General features: G+C 38.1%; 1 long non-coding RNA gene and 1 other non-coding gene across 2 annotated transcripts in view; one reads left to right on the top strand and one right to left on the bottom strand.

Moving 5' to 3' along the window:
* LOC132234294 (uncharacterized) overlaps positions 1-20,733 on the bottom strand; it is a 34,395-nt gene extending 13,662 nt beyond the window's left edge. Inside the window, exons 1-2 of the long non-coding RNA XR_009452881.1 lie at positions 20,658-20,733; positions 14,257-14,345 (exon numbers count right to left, since the gene is read on the bottom strand). This is a non-coding gene — a long non-coding RNA (uncharacterized LOC132234294). The remainder of the gene's footprint in view (positions 1-14,256; positions 14,346-20,657) is intronic.
* Positions 4,150-4,256, top strand: LOC132236191 (U6 spliceosomal RNA). The gene has a single exon (XR_009453159.1). It is a non-coding gene; the product is annotated as a U6 spliceosomal RNA (small nuclear RNA).
* Positions 20,734-24,776: the final 4,043 nt, after the last annotated feature.

The following is a 24,776-nucleotide window of genomic DNA, read 5'->3' as shown; positions in this document are numbered from 1 at the left end:
TTTAAATGGAAAAAAAAGTGACAAATACCGTTTTAAATTCTAACAAGAGATATAATTTATTATTCCATAAATAGCAAGACATATATTTCAATTTTATAGTAAGAAATATGTGGGGGTTAATAAAAATAAAATGTTGATGTTTTTTTAAGTGATAATTAAATAGGACTATGACTTTGTTTAATACAATTCTGTAGATGAATAAAAAATGACTGACTAAATGCTCCCAGGATTTGTCACTACAAGCATTTTAATTCCTTTTTAAGATTCAGAAACATGAAATATTTCTCATATTTTTGCAGAAAGAAAATGTTAATTTCATGATTCAGGAGTGTTTTTACAAACTTTCACAGTGTAATGAGCCCATCTTGTGGCCTTTTATAATATTGCCACTTTTAAAATGAAACATATTTGTTAACCATAGGTTTAAGTGGTGTCATTTATTAAACAAACAACTTTTGAGCCTTTACTGTGTGCCAGGTGTTAAGCTTACTGCTGGGAATGTAGTGATGGGAAACGTAAAAAAAAAAACAAGGTCCTTGCTCTAAATTCATATCAATCTAAAGGAGAGACTTTTAAGCAGAGATAATTATAGCAGGAAGGTAAGTGCTATTATACAATAGCATAATCAAGTTATACATCATAGTTAAGTAAAGTGTCCCCAGAATTTAGAATAAAACTTGTATACTTGTATCTACATTTCCAGGAGTATAATTGTCTCTACTAATTGAGATAGAAATTATGTATCATTAGAGGTTGGGTTAAATAATTTGATTAAATAATTTCTAGTCTACAAATTTATATATATATATATTTTATTGATTTTTTACAGAGAGAAAGGGAGAGGGGATAGAGAGTTAGAAACATCGATGAGAAAGAAACATCGATCAGCTGTCTCCTGCACACTCCCTACTGGGGATGTGCCCGCAACCAAGGTACATGCCCTTGACCAGAATCAAACCTGGGACCCTTGAGTCCACAGGCTGACGCTCTATCCACTGAGCCAAACTGGTTAGGGCTAGTCTACAGATTTTTTTTAAAGTATATTTGTATTGATGTCAAAGAGGAAGGGAGAAGGAGACAGAGAGATAGAAACATCAATGATGAGAGAGAATCATTCTGCAACCCAGGCACGTGCTCTTGACCAGAATTGAACCCAGGACCCTTCAGTCTGCAGGCTGACACTCTAAACACTGAGCCAAACCAGCTAGGGCTAGTCTACAAATTTTTTAAACTTAGTGAAACCTACTAGTAAGTATCTGACTCTCATCTAAATCACCTGTTCTCAGAGTGTACCAAATATATATTTTTTAATAGCTTCCTATGTATGTTGCCTATTTGTAAGCAGGTTTCTGTTACCAGTGAGAAGAAGAGACCTTGATTCTTGTCTTCTTGGGGGAAAGATTTCAATCAAGAGACAGAGACAAAGTGTGGAAAGGCAAGCAAGAACTTGTTGACCCCAGCAAAAACATATTTAGGACAGTGAAACAAGAAAGGACATAGAAGAAGCAACAGGAGAGCCTAGGATGGGCTGTCTTGGCTCATTGGAAAGTCAGAGACAAGGGGGCCTTGGAGACAGGTTCAGGGGAGTAGCCTGGGACAAACTGCCGCTGCCCATTGCTCCCCTGGTTGCAAGTCTCATGGAGTCCCTTATAGTTTAGGGGGCTATGTGAAGCGGGGGTGGGGGGGGGAGAGGAGAAGAAGGGGAAGGGAATGGAACCTTCATTTTCAGGGGTTTTAAAGGCTGGGTGTTTAGGGAAGGTCTTAGGGGCAGATCAATGGAATATTCATCAACTTTATGCTTATGTACCAAAATGAGATTTATCCCTTTTATTTTTTACTGTCAACATAGCTATAAACAAATTTTAATTAATTTTTAAAAAGCTTTACTGTTGGAAATATTATACATGTCCCCTTTTTTCCCCCATTGACCCCTTCTAGACCATCCCTTGCTCCTGCCCCAGGCCTTCACTACCCTATTGTCTGTGTCCATGGGTTATGTATGTATGCATACAAGTTCTTTGGCTTATCCCTTCCCACCCATCCTCGCCTTGTCTGTCCTTGGGTGTGGTTGGCAAATGGTGATTAATGGGATTTCTGTTATCTGCCTCTCAGATTAGGGTGATTTAAGCTATTTACTCTTAAGCAGTGGTTCTCAATCTTCCTAATGCCAGGACCCTCTAATACAGTTCCTCATGTTGTGGTGACCCCCAACCATAAAATTATTTTCGTTGCTACTTCATAACTGTAATTTTGCTACTGTTATGAATCGTAATGTAAATATCTGATATGCAGGATGTATTTTCATTGTTACAAATTGAACATAATTAAAACATAGTGATTAATCACAAAAACAATATGTAATTATATATGTGTTTTCCAATGGTCTTAGGCGACCCCTGTGAAAGGGTCTTTCAACCCCCAAAGGGGTTACGACCCACAGGTTGAGAACCCCTGATTAGAGTTCTTGGTTTAGAGAAGATAGGATTTACTAGGTGACTGCAAACTGTTGTCTAACTATCTTCCCTATTCTGCTTGTCCTGGAATTTTCCTAGCTTCTTACTATTCTATAACATTTCCATTTCCCTATACCCACTGACAATCACAGCTTTAAAGAAATGGAAAGGCATTTGCATAAATCAAATACTTCTAAAATTCTGGGAAAATAAGGAAATTGAACTCAACACTTTATTTTTACTTATTTATTGTTTTTAATCCTCACCTGAGGATATTTTTCCATTGATTTTTAGAGAGAGTAGAAGAGAAAGACAGAGAGAAATATTGATGTGAGAGAAACACATCCCATAGGTTGCCTGCTGCACCAGCCCTGACTAGAGCTCGGGCCGGGGAGGAGCCTGCAGCCGAGGTACATGCCCTTGACCAGAATCAAACCCAGGACCCTTCAGTCCGAGGACCAATGCTCTATCCACTGAGCCAAACCAGCTGGGGCTGAACTCAACACTTTAAATGTGCTAGATTCCTCTTTCTCTCTCTTACTGGAATATAATATTCTGTGCTTTATGTTGGCTTTATTATGTCTAATTAGTTAAGGGGAAAACCCAAAGAACAAAGTTGCAGGCCTTCTTGGACAAAGGAGTGTCCCAGAGCCTTGTAGAAAAGGACTCCAACAGGTACTTTAAACTACTGACACTTCAAATGATTGACTTTGGGGTACAAATTTCTGAGCTGATATTGTTTAGAAAACTACCAGTAGACTGATTTCCAGGACTTTTTTCCATGAAGCAGAAGACTTCATAAATGCAGATGCCTAACTTAAGATCCAGTGAAACAAAATCTACATAGCATTGAATAAATTGATGTAGGAAATTTTATTAGAGTAATTGAAATGCTGTTTTTGTTACAATGTTCCATTTTCTGGATAGATGAAGTAGGACTCTAGATTTGTAAGGGAACCCAAGGAGGCATGTGTTAACTCTATTGCACCTATGAAAAAAATTAGGCCAAACCCAATGGGACCAGCCCGTGAACCTGTGAAAGATTAAGAAGAATCTTTGAGAGTATTAAGATCATCAGGTGGGGAAATTGTGAGAAAAATTGTGAGAGACACTGAAATGGGCAAAGGAAGATTAATGAGCATCTTCTCAATAGAACATTAGGCATTGTCTAGTGCAGTGATGGCGAACCTTTTGAGCTCGGCGTGTCAGCATTTTGAAAAACCCTAACTTAACTCTGGTGCTGTGTCACATATAGAAATTTTTTGATATCTGCAACCATAGTAAAACAAAGATTTATATTTTTGATATTTATTTTATATATTTAAATGCCATTTAACAAAGAAAAATCAACCAAAAAAATGAGTTCGCGTGTCATAGGTTCGCCATCACTGGTCTAGTGTATGCCTCCAGGTTGTCTAATTGTACTCTTTTCATTATCTCTAACTGATCTATTTCTACAACTCTGTCAATTAAAAGAGAATGATTAGCCTGGGCCGGTGTGGCTCAGTGGTTGAGTGTCCACCTATGAACCAGGAGGTCACAGTTGGATTCCTGGTCAGGTCACATGCCAGGATTGTGGGTTGGATCCCCAGTAGGGGGCATGCAAGAGGCAGCTAATCAATGATTGGCATCATTGATGTTTCTATCTTTTCCTCTCTGAAGTCAATAGAAATATCTTTTTTAAAAAGAACTGACAGTGCTCGCTTCGGCAGCACATATACTAAAACTGGAATGATACAGAGAAGATTAGCATGGCCCCTGCACAAGGATGACACGCAAATTCATGAAGCATTCCATATTTTTAAAAATAATAAAATAAAAAGAACTGATAGCATGTAAATGACTCTTATAGCCCAGCCAGTGTTGCTCAGTGGTTGAGTGTTGATCTATGAACCAGGAAGCCAAGACTCAATTCCCCATCAGGGCATATGCTTGTGTTGCAGGCTCAATCCCCAGTAGGGGGCATGCAGGAGGCAGCCGATCAATGATGTTTCTCATTGATGTGTCTCTCTCTCTTCCTCTCTGAAAACAATAAAAAATATTTTTTAAATGATTCTTATCTATAGAGATATAAATGAATTTTGAGAAATACGATTGACTTCACTACCACCATCGCCCCCATTCCAAGGAAGAGTCTTGGTTGCCACTCATTTTATTTTACATAGTATTGGTTTCCTTATCCTATATAACAAAAGGCTAATATGCAAATTGACCAAATGGTGGAACGACCAGTTGCTATGACGCGCACTGACCGCTCCATAGGGAATGGGCCTAAGCCATCAGTTGGACATCCTACTAGGGCTCCCAGACTGTGAGAGGGTGCAAGCCAGGCTGAGGGATTCCCCTGAGTGCATGAATTTCATGAACTGGGCCTCTAGTTTATTAAATAAAATGTTTGACTCATGTTCATTTTACATTTGTACAAGAGCCATGATGTTGCCTTTTATAAAAAATTATTTTTAACATAAGTATGTTATAAATTGTTTTATTTTAATTTTTATTTCAAACCTATTCTAAGAGAGAGGGCTTTCTAAAAGAACCAACTCAAGGATTTGTGTCCCATTAGTGATATTTTATAGGATTAATAACAAAAGAGTGATTAGATAATCATTTCAAAACTAGATATGAAAGAATACCTGATTAAGGGTCATTAAACTCCTTGAAAGACTGCTTAAAAGTTGTTAGGGCCCTTCAATGATTCATAATCAGGATGGGTCTCCCAGAAGAGGCTCTCAAACCTATCAGTAAAACTGCTTGAACATTTAATCAGAAATGTTCATTATTTCCAGAAAGGTTAGTAGACTACATTGCTCCAGACTAAGTTTGGGATTGATTCTTTCACATCCTAAACATTTTTAAAAGAACCTGAGGTTTGCTCTGTTTTTAAATTTGTTACATTTACAAAAGTTAAGTACTTTAGGGACTGTTGCTTAAGAAAGTCATAATTTGTCCTGGCCTGGTGGCTCAGTGGGTTGGAGCATCGCCCCATACACCAAAAGGTTGCAGGTTTGATTCCCAATCAGAGCACATACCTGGGTTTCAGGTTCAATCCCTGGTGAGAGTGCATACAGGAGATAACCCAATAGATGTTTCTCTCTCACATTGATGTTTCCCTTGTGAGCTCTCTCTCTCTCTCACCCTCCTCTCTCTCTAAAATCAATAATAAAAAGAAATATCCTTGGGTGAGGGTTTTTAAAAAAGGAAAATCAATACATTAAATTTATTAAAGGCAATTTAAAATGTTTCAGAAAATATAATTAAATTTGTAAATGAGATTTATTGTTCAAGTGAGCTTATTCAGCTAGATACAATGACTATAAAAGTCCTCTAAAAGATGGTTATTTCACATAAAATTATTAGATTAAAAAATGTTTAAAGTACACTGCAAATGAAATAAACATTTCTAAAATATTTAAAATATGTTAAATATAAATATTTTTAAAATACATAATCCTTTCCATGGTCAAAAAACAATCTTAGACAGCCAATACTCAAACTGACAGAGTCCCAAGCAAAGCCATGATTATCAATTATTAAAAATTATATTGAAGCCCTAACCAGTTTGGCTCAATGGAGAGAGCGTCGGCCTGCATACTGAAGGGTCCCAGGTTCGATTCTGGTCAAGGGCATGTACCTTGGTTGCAGGCACATCCCCAGTAGGGGGCGTGCAGGAGGCAGCTGATCGATGCTTCTCTCTCATCGATGTTTCTAACTCTCTATCCCTTCTCCCTTTCTCTCTGTAAAAAATCAGTAAAATATATTTTTTAAAAATTATATTGAAGAGAAGAGAAAGCATCAGTGTTTCCCTTGTAGTAGGAAAAGTAATAGTGTTTTTATACTTCTGTTTCAGTTATATGTGTGTTTGTGCCTACATGTGTATTAATCACAATATAAAATTTGTTTTTTACTGAGGATATAGTCAGAAAACTTTGAAAGTCACAGATATAGATGCATCAGTAGCTCCAAGTACCTCAAACTCCCTGTCAAACTATCCGTGGCTGAAAGGCATCTGTAGTCTCAGGAATACCAAAAGGTTTCATCTCAAACTTATAAAAATTTTATGCAGGGGGAGGCTGTTTTCTTTAATTCTTCAACCAAACTAGCATTGTTCATCTTGACATTTCATTCAACTTAAAACAATTGGCTCCCTACTAAATAATCCAAGGCACCAAAGGCAAGACACACTGTATTTCTTCATATATTTACTCACTATATCTATTTTCTTTCTTTCTTTTTTTCTGAGGACATGCACATGAGCACGGTTTTGAGGTCATTATATCTATTTTCCATTAATTCCCTGATGCAATGAAAATCCTCTTATTCTGAGAACCCATCCCCCAGCCCAAACCTCTTCTTGCAATATACCATCAATGATCTCTGACTGTTAGTCTCCTTTCAATCTTTATCCTATTTGGGCTCTGGGGTATTTGATTCTATTAATCATCCCTCCCTTCTTCTTTTTTTAAATATGTATGTTTATTGATTTCAGAGAGTAAGGGAGAGGGAGAGAGATAGAAACATCAATGATGAGAGAGAGTCATTGATCAGCTGCCTCCTGCATGCCCCACACTGGAGATCAAGCCCCCAACCAGGGAATCAAACCATGACCTCCTGGTACGTAAGTCAATGTTCAATCACTGAGCCATGCTGGTGGGGCATCCCTTCCTTCCTGATATTCTTTTCTTTCTGTGCACCCAATCTCCTCTCTCTCTCCCCCAGCTACCCAACTCTTCCTGGTCTTCAAGGCTTCTTCTCAAGCATCATTTCTTAGAAAGACTTTCAGAACTTTCCATACCACACTAATATTTCCTTTCTTTTAAGTATTGTAACTTCTAATTTTATATCATCTTATGTTAGTACATAGCTATTTATTTTCTCATTCTGTTTGTGGCATAACTTTAAAACATAAAAATAGTTAATTAGGTCATAAGCATCTTATCATTAAGACTCCTTTGCTGTACATTTCAATCATACTTAGGGTGACCTTTTCTTGATGTTGCCCTTACTCCTAGATGCTAAGGGCATTTCTTAGAGTGGAAATGTTATCTCCGTAGTTTACGTTTTTTTAAATGATGAATTCCTACTCAATCTTCAGGATTAGTTCAAACTTTATTTTCTCAGTGAAGGCTTCCCTAATATCAGTTCTGCTAAACCATTCATTACTTCACCTTCTATGTTCCCAACATGAACACTTCTCATAAACATAAATCACATTACACTTTCCTTATTTGTTTAAATGTCTACTTTGCTCACTGGATGTGGGCTAGTTGATGTCAAAAAAGAGTCTCGTTCATTCCTGTATCATGGATGTCTAAAATTCTACCTTCACTCATTGTGTCAGAATTCCCCATCCAGAGAGATAACGTCCATTCATGTTCTATCAGGGCTGGTTATACAGCACTTACAGATTTCTGGATACCCAAGGGGCCTCTCTGAATCATTTAAAAACAACTTACCATTTCAAACAAAACAAACAAAAAGCACTATCTTTTGTTTTGTTTTATTTTTGAGGAAAACAAATCCTAGCTTGTTCTTCATTAATTTATGAGTTCTGAAACCAAGCTATTCTGAAAATTAAGTTAGAAAAATTCATTCACAGAAAGACATTGTTCACCTTGACATTTCATTCAGCTTTTATAACTTTTTTTGCAACTGAGGAACTCAATTGAATCATAAGTTATAAGCTTTTCACAATGATCAAGCATTTAAAAATCAAGAGCAAAAGCCATAATAGAGCTCTAAGAACTTTACAATTTTAAATATACACCCCCTAACCACTCCCCTGACAGCCTGATCGATGCCTAACTGCTCCCCTGCTGGCCCAATTGCCCCCAACTGAACTCCCCTGCCTGCCTGATTGCCCCTAACTCCTTCTGCCTGCCAGCCTGATCATCCCCTAACCACTCCCCTGCCAGCCTGATCAATGCCTAACTGCTTCCCTGCTGGCCCGATTGCCCCCAACTGCCCTCCCCTGCCAGCTTGGTTGCCCTTAACTACCCTCCCCTGCCAGCCTGGTACCCCCCAACTGCCCTCCCCTGCTGGCCCGGTCGCCCCCAACTGCCCTTCCTCCCCTGCAGGCCATCTTGTGGCTACCATCTTGTGACCACATGGGGGTGGCCATCTTGTGTGAAGGCATGATGGTCAATTTGCATATTGCCTCTTTATTATATAGGATTGTTAATAATAAAATTTAGTAAAAATTGACAATATGAGAAAAGTTATCAGCAGCAAAAGAATACAAGAGCTGTAAAACTCTACAAAAACCATGAAAATTTATTTATGAGGAATGGCAGACAACAAATGAAAATTTCATACTGATAATCTGAGTGATGCTTGGTGTATAAAGAACCAGGACATCAGGGCTTCCTCTCTGAAATCAATAAAAATATACTTAAAAAAATAAATTAAAACAGGCTCTTAATTCCTTTACTTTCCTTGTATTTCCTTACAGAGACAGATGAAAAATATATTTTTAAAAAATCCTTCTTGAAATCCTCAATTTCTTTGGCTTCTCTGATATCATTCTCTTTAAGTTTTTGTCCTTCTCTGTTATCTTTTCAAGTTTCTCTTTTATTATCTGACTGTTAAATACTGATGGTCCCAGAGTTATTCTGGATTCTCTTCTCTTTTTGTTTGGCACATTGTCTTTGGAAATTTTATTCATTCCCATAGTCCCATGTGCCAACTATACTTTTTTAAAAATATATTTTTTTGTTGATTTCAGAGGAAGGGAGACAGAGAGAGAAATAGAAACATCAATGATGAGAGAGAACCATTGATTGGCTGCCTTCTGCATGCCCTCCTCTGAGGATTGAGACCATAATCTGGAATCAAACCGTGACCTAGTTCATAGGTCAATGCTCAACCACTGAGCCATGCCAGCTGGGCCTAACTGTACTCTTTTACTTATTTATTTTTTAAAATTCTTTATTAGTTAAGGTATTACAAATGTGTCCTCATCCCCCCCATTAAACTAACTGTATTCTTTTAATTACCAATTCTCTCTCTCTCTCTCTCTCTCTCTCTCTCTCTCTCTCTCTCTCCCTCCCCCTTTCTCCCTCCCTCTCTCCATTTCTCTATCTCCCTCTCTCCATTTCTCTATCTCCCTCTCTGTCTCTATTTCCATCTCCATCTGTCTGTCATTTCATCCAACAAATATTCATTGGCAGTTATTCTATGCCAGGCATCATGCCAAACACTCTGGCCCAGATTCCTGCCAGAGCACCAGATCCACATAACCAGTTTGATTTCTGTGTGTCTCAAAGGCATCTCAAATTCAAGATGCCCAGAACTAAACATATTATTCCCTAATTTTCCAAACATGTTCCCTACTCTATTTTCTGACCCAGAGACAAGAATTATCGTTCACCAGGGTGCCCAATCCAGAATTCTCAAGTCATATCTGAGTTCTCCGTAATTATCCTCCCTGCTTCTAATTAGTTGCTAAATTCTACCTCTTAAGTACAGGGTATACATACTTTAACACCTGATAGCTCAATTTTGAAAATGAAACATATTTTAATAAGGACTGTCTTTATAATTATTCAAAGTGTCTGTATACATTTTTTAGGGACACCCTATATTTTGGCCTGTTGTGGTTTTGTGCCCAGGCTCTGGAGTCAAATCACAGCTATACCATAGCTGACTGCCTAACATTAAAAATAAGTTGTTTACTTCTCTAGACCTCATTTTTGTCTTCTGTAAAATGAGGATGGAACCTAATTCATAGTGATGTGGTGAGTATTAAATGAAACAATCTATGTTCAGCACACAGCACTGTGCCTAGCACATAGGAAGTATTTAATAAACAAAGATTATTTCATTAATCATCCTTATTGACATTGCATTATTTAAAATCTCTCTCCTCTCTTGACTAACATCCTAAATGGTCAGCAATAACATTGTAACTGGTCTCCTTGTGTCTCATCTTGCCCCTCCTCAGACCATTCTTCACACCACTGCCCAAAAATCTGACCTAAAACACATTGGCATAAAATAGAAATGAAGTGAACAGTTTACACCCTCTTAGCTAATTACACATGGAGGGGGAAATCTCCCAAATTAGATCTACCTGAAAATTAGTATCAGGTCAGTGGTAAAGACAGAGACTTGCAATCAACTTCCAGATATAAATCACATTTATAAAATATTGGCACACTTTCTCCACAACAAATATTATCCATGTCCATTAAGCTTGGCCTAGCCAAAGCAAGTGGTTAAGGTCATTTTATTACAAGACCCAGGTTCCTGATTCCTGATTCTTTGTTAATTGGCCAAAACATAATGGAGATGGATGTTTACAACTATCCTCAAAACCAAAGGGGGAATCCCCTAAGAAGAGCTGGATAGTACTAAATTTTTATAAGCATTTTAAAAACTCTGAATTGTCAACAAACTAAAGAACTTTGGAGACTGCAAGGAATACAGCACGAAAAAAAGATTTAGTTGAAATTTATTGTTTTAACCTAAGAATTCAACCATTACAAGGCTGGCCAATGTTAAGTCATGTTGGTAAAATAGTTATCATTTGATGTATTGTGAAAAACTTGTTAAAGAACAAAATTACACTACGGAATCCTGTGTCCCTATTCTAAAGCTAAAGAAACCTTACAGCAGGAGTTAAGAGAAAATTCCTAACTTGATAGGCGAAACAGGGTAATATCATTGGTATCCCTAACTACTGATCTATTAACACTAGCCTACTTCTTGAGAGCTTGTTTGGAGGTTCTAGCAGGAGAGCGCAGCTACTCGTATACCCTTGACCAAAGACTGGTCCTCTCCTGGGGCGGGGGGGGGGGGGGGGGGGGGAAGGTCGTCCTCTTCAACCAAGCACGCAGCTTCGGGAGGGATGCACATGGATCGGTGAGAGAGGAGGGGGGACACCCGCCTAGCCAGCCAGATCAGCCGAATCAACCCTGGCGATCAATGGGGTGACAGATGTCGCAGCCAGATCGCCCTCACATCCAACACTAGCCTACTTCTTAATGTCAACTGCCAGTAACGTTTTGCCTTGTCTTTTTTTTTTTTTTTTAATCCTCACCCCAGGACATGTTGAGAGAGAGAGGGAAAGAGAGAGAGAGAGAGAGAGAGAGAGAGAGAGAGAGAGATCATCGAAACTGCAAATTAGGTATGTGTCCTGACCAGGAATTAAACCACAACCTTTTGGACAATGCTCCAACCAACTGAGCCACCTGGCCAGGGCCAATTTATCTAGTCTTCATTGAAATATAATCAACCTGTATCATTCAGACTGGAAAAATACTCCCAAAGAAAGACATTGCTTAGTTAGCAAGGCAAAGAATTAACCTGAAAATGTGCAGACAACTAGTCAAAACTTAACGTTTATACCATGCCCTAAAAAAAAACCCAAAACACAAACTAACAAACAAACAAAAAAAACCTGCATGAAAGAGCATTTCCTCTATTGTTTATTAACCACATTTTTAGTCCTACGCAGAAAATTAATATTGCTCGCTGTTTAAACAAAGCTATGTTGCCCTGACCAGTTTGGCTCGGTAGTTACAGCATCAGCTATGGACCAAAGGGTTGCAGGTTCGATCACCAGTCTTGGTCAGGCGCGTTCAGGAGGCAACCAGTCGTTGTGTCTCTCTCATATAGATGTTTCTCTCTGTCTCTCTGTCTCTCTCTCTCTGTCTCTCTCTGTCTCTCTCTCTCTCTTTCTCCTCCGCTTCCCTCCCTTCCCCCTCTCTCTAAAGATCAATGTAAAAAAATCCTCAGGTGAGGATTAAAACAAAAAAACAACCAAAAAAACCCAAAGCTACATTACTCTCTTGATAAATCAAAGAACCAGAGGAAAGAAATATTCAGAACACCTTATTTTTTTTTTTTATGTTGAACCAGCTCTGCTTTGAAAAGATTCTGCAGCATACCAAACCTTATAGAATAACTAATGTCTTCATTACTGCTTTCTTTGCAAGTAATTTCAACTCTTATATAATCCCATCTTGAGCTATGTTATCAAAAAGTTCTAAAAGATAAAGATATGAAGATCACAGTTAGTTCCTTCACAGATGAAACCACAAAATTAATGAGGCAGCATCATTCATATAGCGACAGAAGGAAATGTACAACTTTTACTGCTATTATGCCAAAAAAATGTTAAAAGGCACAGTTCCATATCACCACAACAAATCCCGATTACAAATTTATGTCATTGCATGTGCATGCATTTGTAGAGTTGGGAAATCATTTGTTCAGAGATTTTTTTTTTTAAGTAGCTAAAGACTAGAAACAATTCTAAAAAGGAAGGCATTTTTCAAATTCTGTCTCCATCCAAAATACAAAAATCTTATTTCAAAAAAATATTTGTTAGTGAACAATGCATTTGGATTCTTTCTAAAATATTTGAGGCCCAAATTTATACTGCCCTGAGCTCTGTCTAGAAATAAAAAGTGCACAGATCTAAGGATGTGTACATACTTGTTTATTACTAGAGGCCCGGTGCACAAATTTGTGCATGGGTGGGATCTGGCCAGCCCGCCCCAATCGGGGTGATCGGGATGGGCAGGCTGTGGGGAGGGGCTGTGGGCGGTTGGCCGGCTGACCCCACCCCCTGGTTGAACTTCCAGTTGAACTCCCAGTTGAGGGGAGAATTTGCATATTAGCTTTTTATTATATAGGATGCCAGTCAGACTTTTAGCACTAAAGGGGGTGGGGGAGATATTTAACTAAAAATAAAGTTCAACAATAAAAATGACTAATAATATATCTAACTCTTAGCCTAATGTCAGTAGTTTCCTTAGATGGCAATAGAAGAAAAATAGAGTATAATGTGATAAAAGAAATATACCTGAGTCCATTTCTGTTGCCTCTATAGAATTGATGAAATTAACAATTCCCTGCAAGGCCAATTATAGCTGCTGCTGAAACTTTGTGAAAGCATCATTTTGAACCTTTCAGTTTTGGTCTATAGCTATTACATTCTTCAGAAAAATTGTTAGCAATAATCAACATTTTCATCATATTGAGAAAAGAAATTTTGCAAGAAGCAGTGGTTTATCTTTCATTCAATGCACTGAGTCTCTTTCAAGTATACACCCAGTCTCTGGAGATAAATTCAACAGTGTGTTCTCAACAACAGCCTCTCAGTCAGTCCTATTTTCAAACCAAAGATGACTGTGCTGCTGATATAGTGCTGTTGTGACAGATGACTACAGTAACAAATTTCTCTATTTAGTTAAACAGGCTCTATTCACAACAGGCATCGAACTCTTTCCTTTGTATCATTCACCAACACTCATTCCTTAGCATAAACGTTGCTTTTCTTCACATTCTGTGCAATATGTGCTGGAGAAAAAACATCCAATTTCCAACACTATCATTATCGTCCCTACTTTACAATCCTACAAGGGTAGTATGGTGTAATGGAAGTTACACAAGTTTTAAAATAAGGCAGATCTTGGTTAGAGTCCCATGATCATCTAGTACAGCGGTCACCAACCTTTCGGACCTAACAGACTACCAGTGGTCCGTGGACCACCGGTTGGTGACTACTGATCTAGTAGATACATGACCTCGGGAAAGTTACTTACCTTGTATTTGTTTAATTATTTGTAAAATGGGAAGAATAATACTTCATTTGAAAATTTGCTGTAAAAATTAGATGTAGTACATGCACAGATGTAATCTCTTCTCCACCAAATGATAAGCACAAAAGCTGGCATTAAAGCAATAACTTCTTCTTATTTTTTTGATCTCTATCTTTCTGCACAGCAAGGTAATGAATGCTTTATATTTTAATAATGCTAACAAGCTCTCCATAGTTATTATTGAGCCATCTCACCTCTGTTGCTTTCATTCTCATCCAGATGACCTTTTGAGAACTGGACTCAGCTCTAGAATTTCTACATAGGTGAAACTTGGAGGAACAATCTGGTAAGAAGGAGACATTAGAAAAACTGTCTTAAAACTGAATTGTGCACAGCAAGGACATTGCTTTAATTCTAGTGTAAATAGAGGTACTTTTGCATTGATGCTGTGCTTACAAAACAAGCACCCTGCTTTTCTTTATGTTGTATGTTTTAGGGCTAGCTATTCAGAAGGCTGGTGGAGATACAAGGACCTTAAAAATCCCTCTTCTCCCATAACACCCTGCCATGATTTAGCCCATCATCAAACATTATGCTCCATGACACTTTTCAAAATAGCATTCGTAGCTCACATTAGTATCCATGCCCAGAATACTCTTCCTTTCTCATGACCTGTTTATTCCTCCGTGCCTACCTTAAGATATATTAAAAGTTAAAAACTACTCATTCCCCTTCATCTGATTTTGACCAAAATTTCATTTTTCTGGAATCAAGAGAACTGCAACATACTGGCTAATGCTGGGGCCAGACTGCCTGTGTTCAAGCAGGTGGGTGACCTTGGGCAGGTCCTTTACGCCCTCTGGGCCTCTCGGCTTCCTCACCTATAAAATGAGGATAGCAGTAGTAATCCATCCCGCAGGATTGCTGCAAGGACTTAATGAGTGATAACTGTAAAGTTTGGCATAAAGTTAGTGATATATAAAGTTTAGCGATTATTACTACTAAGTTAAAATGGTACTTTCTTATATGTAAATACAGCCTTCATAGAGGCACTTACCTAGAAGCAACTGCCTCATAATCAGCTCCTCTAGATACATGGTAATTAGTCCAACTGAGTGGTGCCTAAAATCCATTTTTCTTCCATTTTTATCTGTAGCAAAGTGTTATTTTTTCATACATTCTATGTACTTGCTATGTGCCAGACACCGTGCTGGAAGCTGAGAATATAATGGTGAATAAAAACACATATTACCTCTCCCCTGGTGATATGTATGAATAGTGGGGGAGAGCATCACCAATCCAATAATCATAAAACAAATGGAAAGCATTAACTATGAAAAACGCTACAAAGTGTGTTATATGAAGGCAAGAAGGCCAACTTGCCAAAAATCAATTTGCACAAAGCCAATTTGCCAAAAGTCAATTTTCCAAATGACTGATCCTCTGTATTCCCTAACAGATAATTCATCGAAAGCTAGTTCGCCAAAAGCCAATTTCTAGAAAATCAATTTGATGAAAAATAATCTGCCAAATCATCATTTTACCAAATGACCAATTCACTGAATTATTGGGGATGTTCTGAAGTATGAATTTCACAGAAGTTTTGACACAGTCCTTTCATTCCAGCTCTTTAACCCCACATTTGACAGTCAGTCTGAGCTAATGTCAATTTCATGTTATCTCATTTCAGACGCCAAGTCCTTCTCTAATGCCCAATGTTTTAGTGCTCCAATGTAAGCAAATGGTGGGCTTCTTACATGCAGTTCACTGCATGTAAGCTTGCAATTTAAGACTTAAGCTCTCCCTGCCTCTGCCTCTTCCAGAAAGAAAACTGCAGAGAACTATCTAGAACAGAGTGATAAACTGGCCTTCTGCAAATTGGCTTTGGCCAAATTTATTTTTAGCTAATTGGTCATTCATGGAATTGATTCCAAGTTGATTCTTTCTCAGTGATTACCTAAAGTTCATGTTTTGAAAACAGGGAATTTGGCCTAGTCAGACTGGTGAGAAAGGCTTCATTGAGGAAAAAAGTAACTGACCTGAGGTCAGAAGGATAAATTTTAAAAAGTAACCAAGCAAAAGGGGGAAGAAAGGAAGGAAACAGCATATGCAAAAAAAAAACTATGTTCAGGAGGAAGCCCTGAAATTGCAAGACTTTGCAAAATAAGCCAGTGTTGTGGGAGTACAGAGAACACATGAGAGCACAGTGTGAACTGAGGCTAGAAATGTAGTTGGTAGCTAGACTATGCGTCTCACAGACTATAATAAAGACTTCTGCTCTTATTTTAAGAATGGGGATCCTTAATATATTTTAAGTAGAGGACTGACATGGTCAGTTTTGCATTTTGAAAGATCACTTTGCAAATGGTGTGGAGACCATATTTTAAGAGTGTACTGGTGCTCTAGCCAGCATGCTTTCAGTAATTACAGCGTTTGCCTATGCACTGGAGGGTCATGGGTTTGATTCCTGGTCAAGGACTGGTGTCCTTGTAAGAAGATGAAGAGATGCAAGAGAGCCCTCTCTTTTTCTCTGCATGGGCACATAGGAAAGGCCATGTAAGGACACAGTGGGAAGGTTGCCATTTACACCCAGGAGAAGAGACCTCATCGAAATCAACACTAATTGCACTTTGATCTTGGACTTCTAGCCCCAAGAACTGAGAAAATAAATTTCTGTTTTTTAAGTCACCCAGTTTTCAGTCATTTGTATGGCAGTTTTAGTGGACTAATACAGCCCTTACCTATTGAAAGACTTTAGCGGGATATACCTCCTCTGTTATGTTTACTTACAGTAGACAAACCTGGAACCTAAGGATTTACTAGTATGGGCCAGGACACTGGAAAATGTTGGGTAAACCAGTAACTACCTGAGTATAAAATGGAATGTCATTCCTGAAAAAGCTCCCTTTGGGTAAATGATATAGCAACTTGCATTACTAATGTTGAGACTTCATGTTAATCTGTGCCAGAGTGAAGAGAGGATGTGGGAATCTGTGTTGGTGGTCTCAGACCTCTCTCTGCCAAGCCTGTTCCTCATGATTGCTTGTAATGAATATTAGTAAAGCTTGATTCAGGGTAAGATCTCTGGCTGTCATGTTTCTGATTTGACAACGCCATCCTTTGTGTTCAGATCACTACCTCAGAGAATTAAATAAATCAGTGCTTCTGAAAAATGCAGTGCCAAGTTCATAGCCAGTACTCATTAACTATTACTATTATTAATATGTTATTATAATCCCAAGAAATAATAAGAGCTCTCATTTATATAATGAATATTAGGTGACAGGCACTTAAGCTAAGTGCCTTCCATGGATTATCTCATTTAATCATCCAAAAAGCCCTATGTTCTATGTTTAATGCCATCCTATGAGATGCCTGAAGACTGGAGATTTTCCCAAGGTCATAGAGCTAGTAAATTGTGCCACTGGGTTTTAAACCCAGGCAATCTAACTCCCCAGTTGAGCTCTTGTTCTTGATTCTCAATAACCCTGCCTTGCTACACTATTCTGTCTCTGAAAGCCATTGGAATGTCCATCCAGGTGCTATTTTAGTATGCTGAAAAGATAATTTATTAACTAGCACCAAAGTGGCCTTCAAATGTTAATGCAGTTTCTGAATATATGTGACTTTCACCAAGGGAGTTACTTATGTCAGGAAAAGTAGAGAGAACGCTATCTATTATTTTTACTCAATTTCTCAAAATGTAATCACCATTTGATATCCCACTGAGCATAACCCCCTGTGCTTCCCCACAAAAGGGCATGGGCTGCTCAGTTTTGAAACAATGAGATAAAACTGGACCTTTAGGAAAATTAGCATGAGATTAGGAGAGTTTCTTTTTTTCTCTCTGTATTCACAGATAATGCAAGCTATTTCATGCTGTCATTGCTTTCTTTTTTTAAAATGTATATTTTTTTTATTGATTTCAAAAAAGAAGGGAGAGGGAGAGGGAAAAAGAGATAGAAACATCAATGATGAGAATCATTGATCGGCTGCCTCCTGCATGCCCCCTCCTGGGGATCGAGCCCACAACCCAGGTATCAGCCCTTGACCAGAATCAAACCCGGGATCCTTCAGTCCACAGGCTGACACTCTCTCCACTGAGCCAAACCGGCTAGGGCTCATTACTTTCTTATAAGCAACAATAAGGATAAGCAAAGACAAGGGAGAGACAAATCAACTCTACCTACTTTGCTAATAGCAATAATTACATCAACATACACGATTAACACATTATTCTGGAGGATAAAAGAGTACTGATAGGATTTGAAATTATATTTTGAATTGGTACAGACATTCCACAGCCTTTATTATATAATTGATAGTTATAAACTATATGCACTCAATTTAGCCTTATTCCATTTTATTCATTAAGGACATTCATTTTTATAAAATATCTGTAGATTGAATATTAAACCCAATTTCCATGGATTTTTACAATCCACACAATACTGAGAATGAGTGAATAAACAACAATATCCCTGGCACTGATGCAGACAAGAGGAAGATTATCTATTAATGTTACCCAGTAAGCGTTATAGTGGCCATGTTTCTGTCCATTGTGGTTCAGCTTCCGTCTGAATATCAAACATGAAGTAATTTTTCCTGTCAAAGAGAGTAGACCATAGCCTTTGCCATCACAGAAAACAGGGCATGACAAAGAAAACAAGGTTCACAGCAGTCATATTAGAAAAGGACCATATTTGAAGTATGCACTAGGAATTGCAGATGCAAAGATAAAGAAATTTCTGTGAATAGTAATAAGGGCTGTGATACAAAACATGTCTCCAACCTATTTGCAAGGAACCCTCCAAAAGAGGATTAGGAGGATGTGGAAGAAAAAAATCTAGATTGGACCAGAAGAGATAAGAATACTTATTAAGGAGAAAATAGAAATTGATAGTAGTATCCCATTTGTAAATAATTAATATTTAATTTTGTATACCTATACATAAGTCAACTGTACATAGAAATGTGTATTTGTTGTTTTTAGAAGTCCTTATGTAAAAAATTTCTTTCCCTAAGTATTGTTAGAAAGAGATACCAGAACTGAAAGGACCTGTTGGGAGAGGCAAAGTGCCATGGGCAGCTAGCATACTGCACATTCGTTCAGTGTATGCCAAAAATGAACAGCCCTGACCATTTCTCAAGGTTGTGTTTGCAGAGAGCAAATTGAGAGATAAGGTAATGTATCCATTCCACACAAAAAGCTGGCTTGCTTACTGCTTGCTATAATAACAGTGGATTCCCAAGTTCGGTGTTGCTATCATATAATATAGCCAACTGCATGTGCAGGCTCCCAACCAGGCCCTGTGTGAATGAGGGGCAAGGGAACCAAGGCAAGCATACTGATGCATCAGTGAAATAGTAACAGGCTAACATTATCTTGCAAGCATGGTAAAATCAAATCTCAGAACCAACAGACCCTGTTTGGCACTATATTAAAGATCCCAGGGTCCAGAATAGATGAATGAGGTAAATAACATCTTTCATAATATGTTTTTGTTTTGTTTTGTTTAAGGAAGATGGTATGTATCTTGCAAGAAAAAGGGCAGACAGAATGAACAATGCAGTTTGTGATTCAGGAAGAGAGCAAAGCTAATTGGCCCAGTATGAATATGATCATGTGATTGATCCACTGTCCTCTAGCAAGCCTATTAGCAGAAACTTGGAAAAAAAAATTTCCCAGCTGGCATGGCTCCGTGGTTGAGCACTGACATATGAACCAGGAGGTCACAGTTCCTGGTCAGGTCACATGCCTGGATTGTACACTCTGTCCCCAGTGTGGGGCCTGCAGGAGGCAGGTGATCGATGATTCTCTCTTGTCATTGATGTTTCTATCTCTTTCTCTCCCCCTCTCCCTTCCTCTTTGAAATCAATAATAATATACATATTTTTTAATTATCTCTGGTGTGTGGGCTTCTGGTGTTGTGGAAGGTTTTTCAAATGTCTAGAAAGTGCCTTTTTCTATAACTCTGTAATAAACTTGCATATTTCCTTATATTTTTCAGTTTTCACATATCTTTCATAAAGTTATTTGTAGCATTTAACTTTATATTATATATTAAGGAACAGAGTTCAGAAATTGATGGGGGTGGGGCAGTAGGGCAGTCATGGCTCGTATTCATTCATTAACCAAACATTAAGTATCTGTGTGTCAGCCATTAATGTGTTTGGGTTTTTTTAATAGGTCTTTGTAGAGCAGCTTTAGGTTACAGAAAAATTCCACAAAAAGTTTAAATGGTTTAAATTTTTCCCTATTATTAATAACTTGTATTGTGTGGCACATTCGTTACAAATGATGAACCAATATTGGCACATTATTAACTAAAGACCACAGTTTACATTAGAGTTTCCTCTTTGTGTTATATATTCTATGAGTTTAACAAATGCATCATATCATGTGTCCATCATTACACCATCACATAGAAAAGTTTCGCTACCATAAAAATCCCCTATACTCTACCTATTTATTCCTCCCTTCCCCTTAACCACCAACTGATAAAAGAGGGGAAATAAATGGTTCTTCTGTGCCATTATGTGTCAGATACTTGATGCATACTAAAACATTTAACCTACAAAACAATCCTTGGAATAAGGCGGTACTATCCCCATTATGCAGATGAAGAAACAGAGGTCCAAGTGTGTAACTTACCCAAGGCCACAACATAAAAAAGAAGGTAGAATCAATCCACTTAGGTATGTTTTCAAAAACAGTAATATTTCTTCATATTGATCTGAAAGTAAAAAAGTATAGGACATTAAAAAACAGAAAGATAACTGGCCTGCTTTGTTCCTAGCTCTGATTCTTTTTTAAAATATATAAGTTTTTTAAAATATATTTTTATTGCCCAGCTGGTGTGGCTCAGTGGTTGAGCATCAACCTGTGAACCAGGAGGTCACAGTTTGATTCCCGGTCAGGGCACATGCCTGGGTTCTCTCTCATCATTAATGTTTTTATCGCCTTCTCTTTTCCTCTGATGTTTCTCTCTCTGTGTCCACATGAGGATATCCCAAATTGAATTTTTACAAAAACCCAAAATTCATTATTTAATAACTAGAGGCCTGGTGCACAAATTCGTAGCTCCTGCATTGAGCATCTGCCCCCTGGTGTTCAGTGCGTCATCATAGCGACCATCAACTGGCCACTTAGGCATATAGATAGATAGATAGATAGATAGATAGATAGATAGATAGATAATTGAGTGCTGAGTACTAGGAAATACTGCACTGGGTACCTGGTAATGAATAGGAAGGAAGATAAACATGATCCTTGTCCTCATAGAACTTACCACCTAGGGTAGAAGAAAGACATTCAAGAATTTTAAAAAAATTAATTGTGATAAGAAATAGAGAGAAATACAGGATGCTCTGAAGATTTTTTACAGAATATGTGACCTAGTTAGGTAAGGCTTCCCCTGAAGATGGGACAGCTGGGATCTGAAAAAAATGAGTTAGTGAGACTTGGGAAAAGGGACCATGGGAGGGAAGGTCACTACAAAATATATATATATATATATATATATATATATATATATATATATATATATATATATGTATATATATATATAAAATTTTCCCCCACAACATTAAAGAGCTTATCCAAATAATTAGAGAGGTTTGCTGCAACTAGAGTAATTATTTTATGTAAAACATTCCAAAACTAAGGGGATGATTTCTACAAAATTTTTAATAAAAAAATGTCAACTTAATTTAATTGCACACCAAAAAACAAACAAACAAAAAACCATGAGCTTTACAGACCCTAGTTTGTTCTCTCTATAATTTGCAATGGTGTAGTATTGTCTTCTACATTGTCATTGCAGAAACTTTAAAAAGAACCTAAATAGTAAATGATAAGGTTCTCATTCCTGCCTTCCATCTAAATCTTTAAAATATCGCACAATTACCCATTCCAGCACTCTACCCATTTTAGCAAACGGGAGTTTTCAGAGTTGCAAATACCTCAATCACAAAACAGGTAAAACTGCAACCATGCCACAACCACCTGTTCTATACCTCATTCCTAGTTATACAATACTGTAGTTACATGGCCCTCTCCAAGCCAGTCACAGCCTTGGTTGTCCCCAACCAGAAGATTTTTCACCTCTCAACATTCAAAAGTAATAATAATAGTTCTGAATTTCTATTATAAATAAGAGGAGACACACAGGTCTAAGGGAAAAGATAAGGGGGTTGATCAAGACAGGAATCAAACTATAATTAATATTCCTATCCCCCCCCCCCTTTTTTTTTTTGCCTGCATCATGTGTTTTTGATTTTAGGAACCACAGAGAGAACTGTTAGCTTTCTATGTGCCTATAAACATTTATGTCCATTTTTAAAGTTTGGCATCCCCCACCATTTTCATTTTGAATTCATGTTGGTCAGTTACGACTGCTTTGATCTTTTGGGATTTTTTAAAAAAAATCAAGTTTCAATTATCTAATTTTATTTGAATGTAATAACTGGTAAAATGTCTATATATCAACAAGGTGCTACAGTTGTTCAAACTCCTCTCAGGCAAGAGGGCAGAAACTTGCCACCCAGCTTTTGAAAAAGCTTTTCTTATGATAATGAAAGTCTTTGAGATAGCAGCAATAATTGCTATAGGATGTAAATTAAAGGTAATGAATAATAAACCTTGATTATCTTCAAGGTCTTCGGATTTCTTCATAACTTCATATACCACCCTGTGCCCTTTACAAGGCACACACTTTGCCAACAGGCATTTCACTTGTGACTAATCTAACTCCAAGCTTGTCCTTGAGTAGGCATTGAGGTTTCACATTTGTTTCATTATAGCTTCAATTCTGAAAGTTGTTGTGTTTTTTTTTATCAGACTTTCATCAAGATTAATCGCATTTTGACCTTTATGCCTGTTGATTTTAGTTGCCACAAAAAACCAAAGTCTTTGGGACTCTAATACCCATAAGGCTCTGAACATTCCCTTTTCTGACCCATTTCTTAGCTTGTTCAACACCTTAAATCTTTCCACTGTTCCCTCTAAGACACAAAATTGCCTTCTCTGAACATTCCCTTCACTTCTTGCTTTAAAACCAATCAACCCTGCAGCCCTCTTCGCTGCAGCCCAAACTCCACTACTATTAGGCCTGCAGGTAGAAAAGATGACATGTTTGTTCCTTATTGATCTTTCCAGACCATTCTTCCTCCCTCCTCCATAAACATTCCCATTTAAATTTTATGACATCAAGTTACAACACTAACTGCCTTCCCTGCTCCGGTGTTCAAACACCATCCAAGCCAGTATCCACTTCCCCACCTCCCCGCTACATTCCTTGGAGATTTTAGTTCCTAACTCCCTGACACTGTCTCAAACCCTATTCTTGTCATAATTCCCAGTTGGCTTCAGTGTTCACATAGATGATCCATCTCATAAATTTTACTCAGTGCTTTGACCTCCTCTCCTCCAATAACTTTATCTTCTACCCTACTCAGCTACATACTCTCATCTATAACTTAATCCTTGTCATTCCTAGCAACTACTGCCTCTCAGTCATCTCAGTATGACGTATTCCACTCTCTGACAACCATCTCCTTTCTTTTTAGCTTGGAATCTGGAAAATTCCAACAACCCTCTGACTGTACTAGAACTACTATTCATTTATTCTAACATATTTTTTTTAAACTTCAATCTTTATTGTTAAAAGTATTACATATATCTCCTTCCCTCCCCCCCATTGATCCCTTTTAGCTCGCCCCCCCACCACCTGCCCCAGGTCTTCTCCACCCTATTGTATGTGTCCATGGGCTCTGCATATATGCATACAAGTTCTTTTCACCCACCCACCCTCCCCTGCCTTCCCTCTGAGGTTTTAACATCTTTTTATTGTCTCTCACCCTTCATATCTTAACTTCTGTCCTTATCTGGCTTAAATTGCATGGTCAATCATAATCACTCCCTTACATACACCCAATGCTCTTGTCCTTCTCTTGTCTCTTTGTACTTGGCCAAACCACAACCCTGGTTATTTTCAACTTCCTGACTCTTACATACTTGCACCTGTTCATATAAACATGGCTGCAGGAAACAAATAAATAAATTGGTCTCATTTATACTCATGACCTCTAACTTCAAATAGGCCTTCATGAGCCTAAGCAAACCCTGAAAGCCCCAGTTACCTAGGAACCATACATAACTCATTTCCATTCCACAAGATAGCACACTGGTCCATTATTTGATGACACAATGCTGATTGGACCTGGTGAGCAAAATGCAGCAGCTACTCTAGACTTTGTTGTAAGACACTTACATGCAGATACTAGTATACTGTTTTTGGAAAAACAGCTCTTGGATTGCTTTTGAACCTTAATAGAGACTGAATGCACAACCATGCATGAGCCATTAAGATACCATGTGACCTGTGCTGCCCATCATGAACTGGGTGTTATCTAACCCACCAAGCCATAAATGTAAAACGCACATCAGCAAACAGAAATGGTATGTATGTGATTGGGCCTAAGCAGACCCTGAAAGCACCAGTTACCTGTGGAAGTGACCCAAATGCCTATGACTGCCACTCTTGCCACTCTCCCATCTTGCAACTGTGGTGTCATAGGGAGTTGCCCATCATCAGTTGACAGAGGAAGAGAAAACTGGCCTGGTTTACTAGATAGTCTTGGACAATATGCAGGCACCACCCAAAAGTGGGCAACTGCAGCACAGGAGTCCCTCTTTCTGGGACGTACCTGAAAGATAGCAGCAAAGAGAAATTCTCCCAATGGGCATAACTGTGAGCAATGTATCTCGTTC

Source organism: Myotis daubentonii, chromosome 5 (genome assembly GCF_963259705.1).
Source record: "Myotis daubentonii chromosome 5, mMyoDau2.1, whole genome shotgun sequence".
Taxonomy (NCBI): Eukaryota; Metazoa; Chordata; class Mammalia; order Chiroptera; family Vespertilionidae; genus Myotis; species Myotis daubentonii.
Note: the sequence above shows the minus strand (reverse complement) of the source record. Positions and strands in the feature narration are given on the sequence as shown.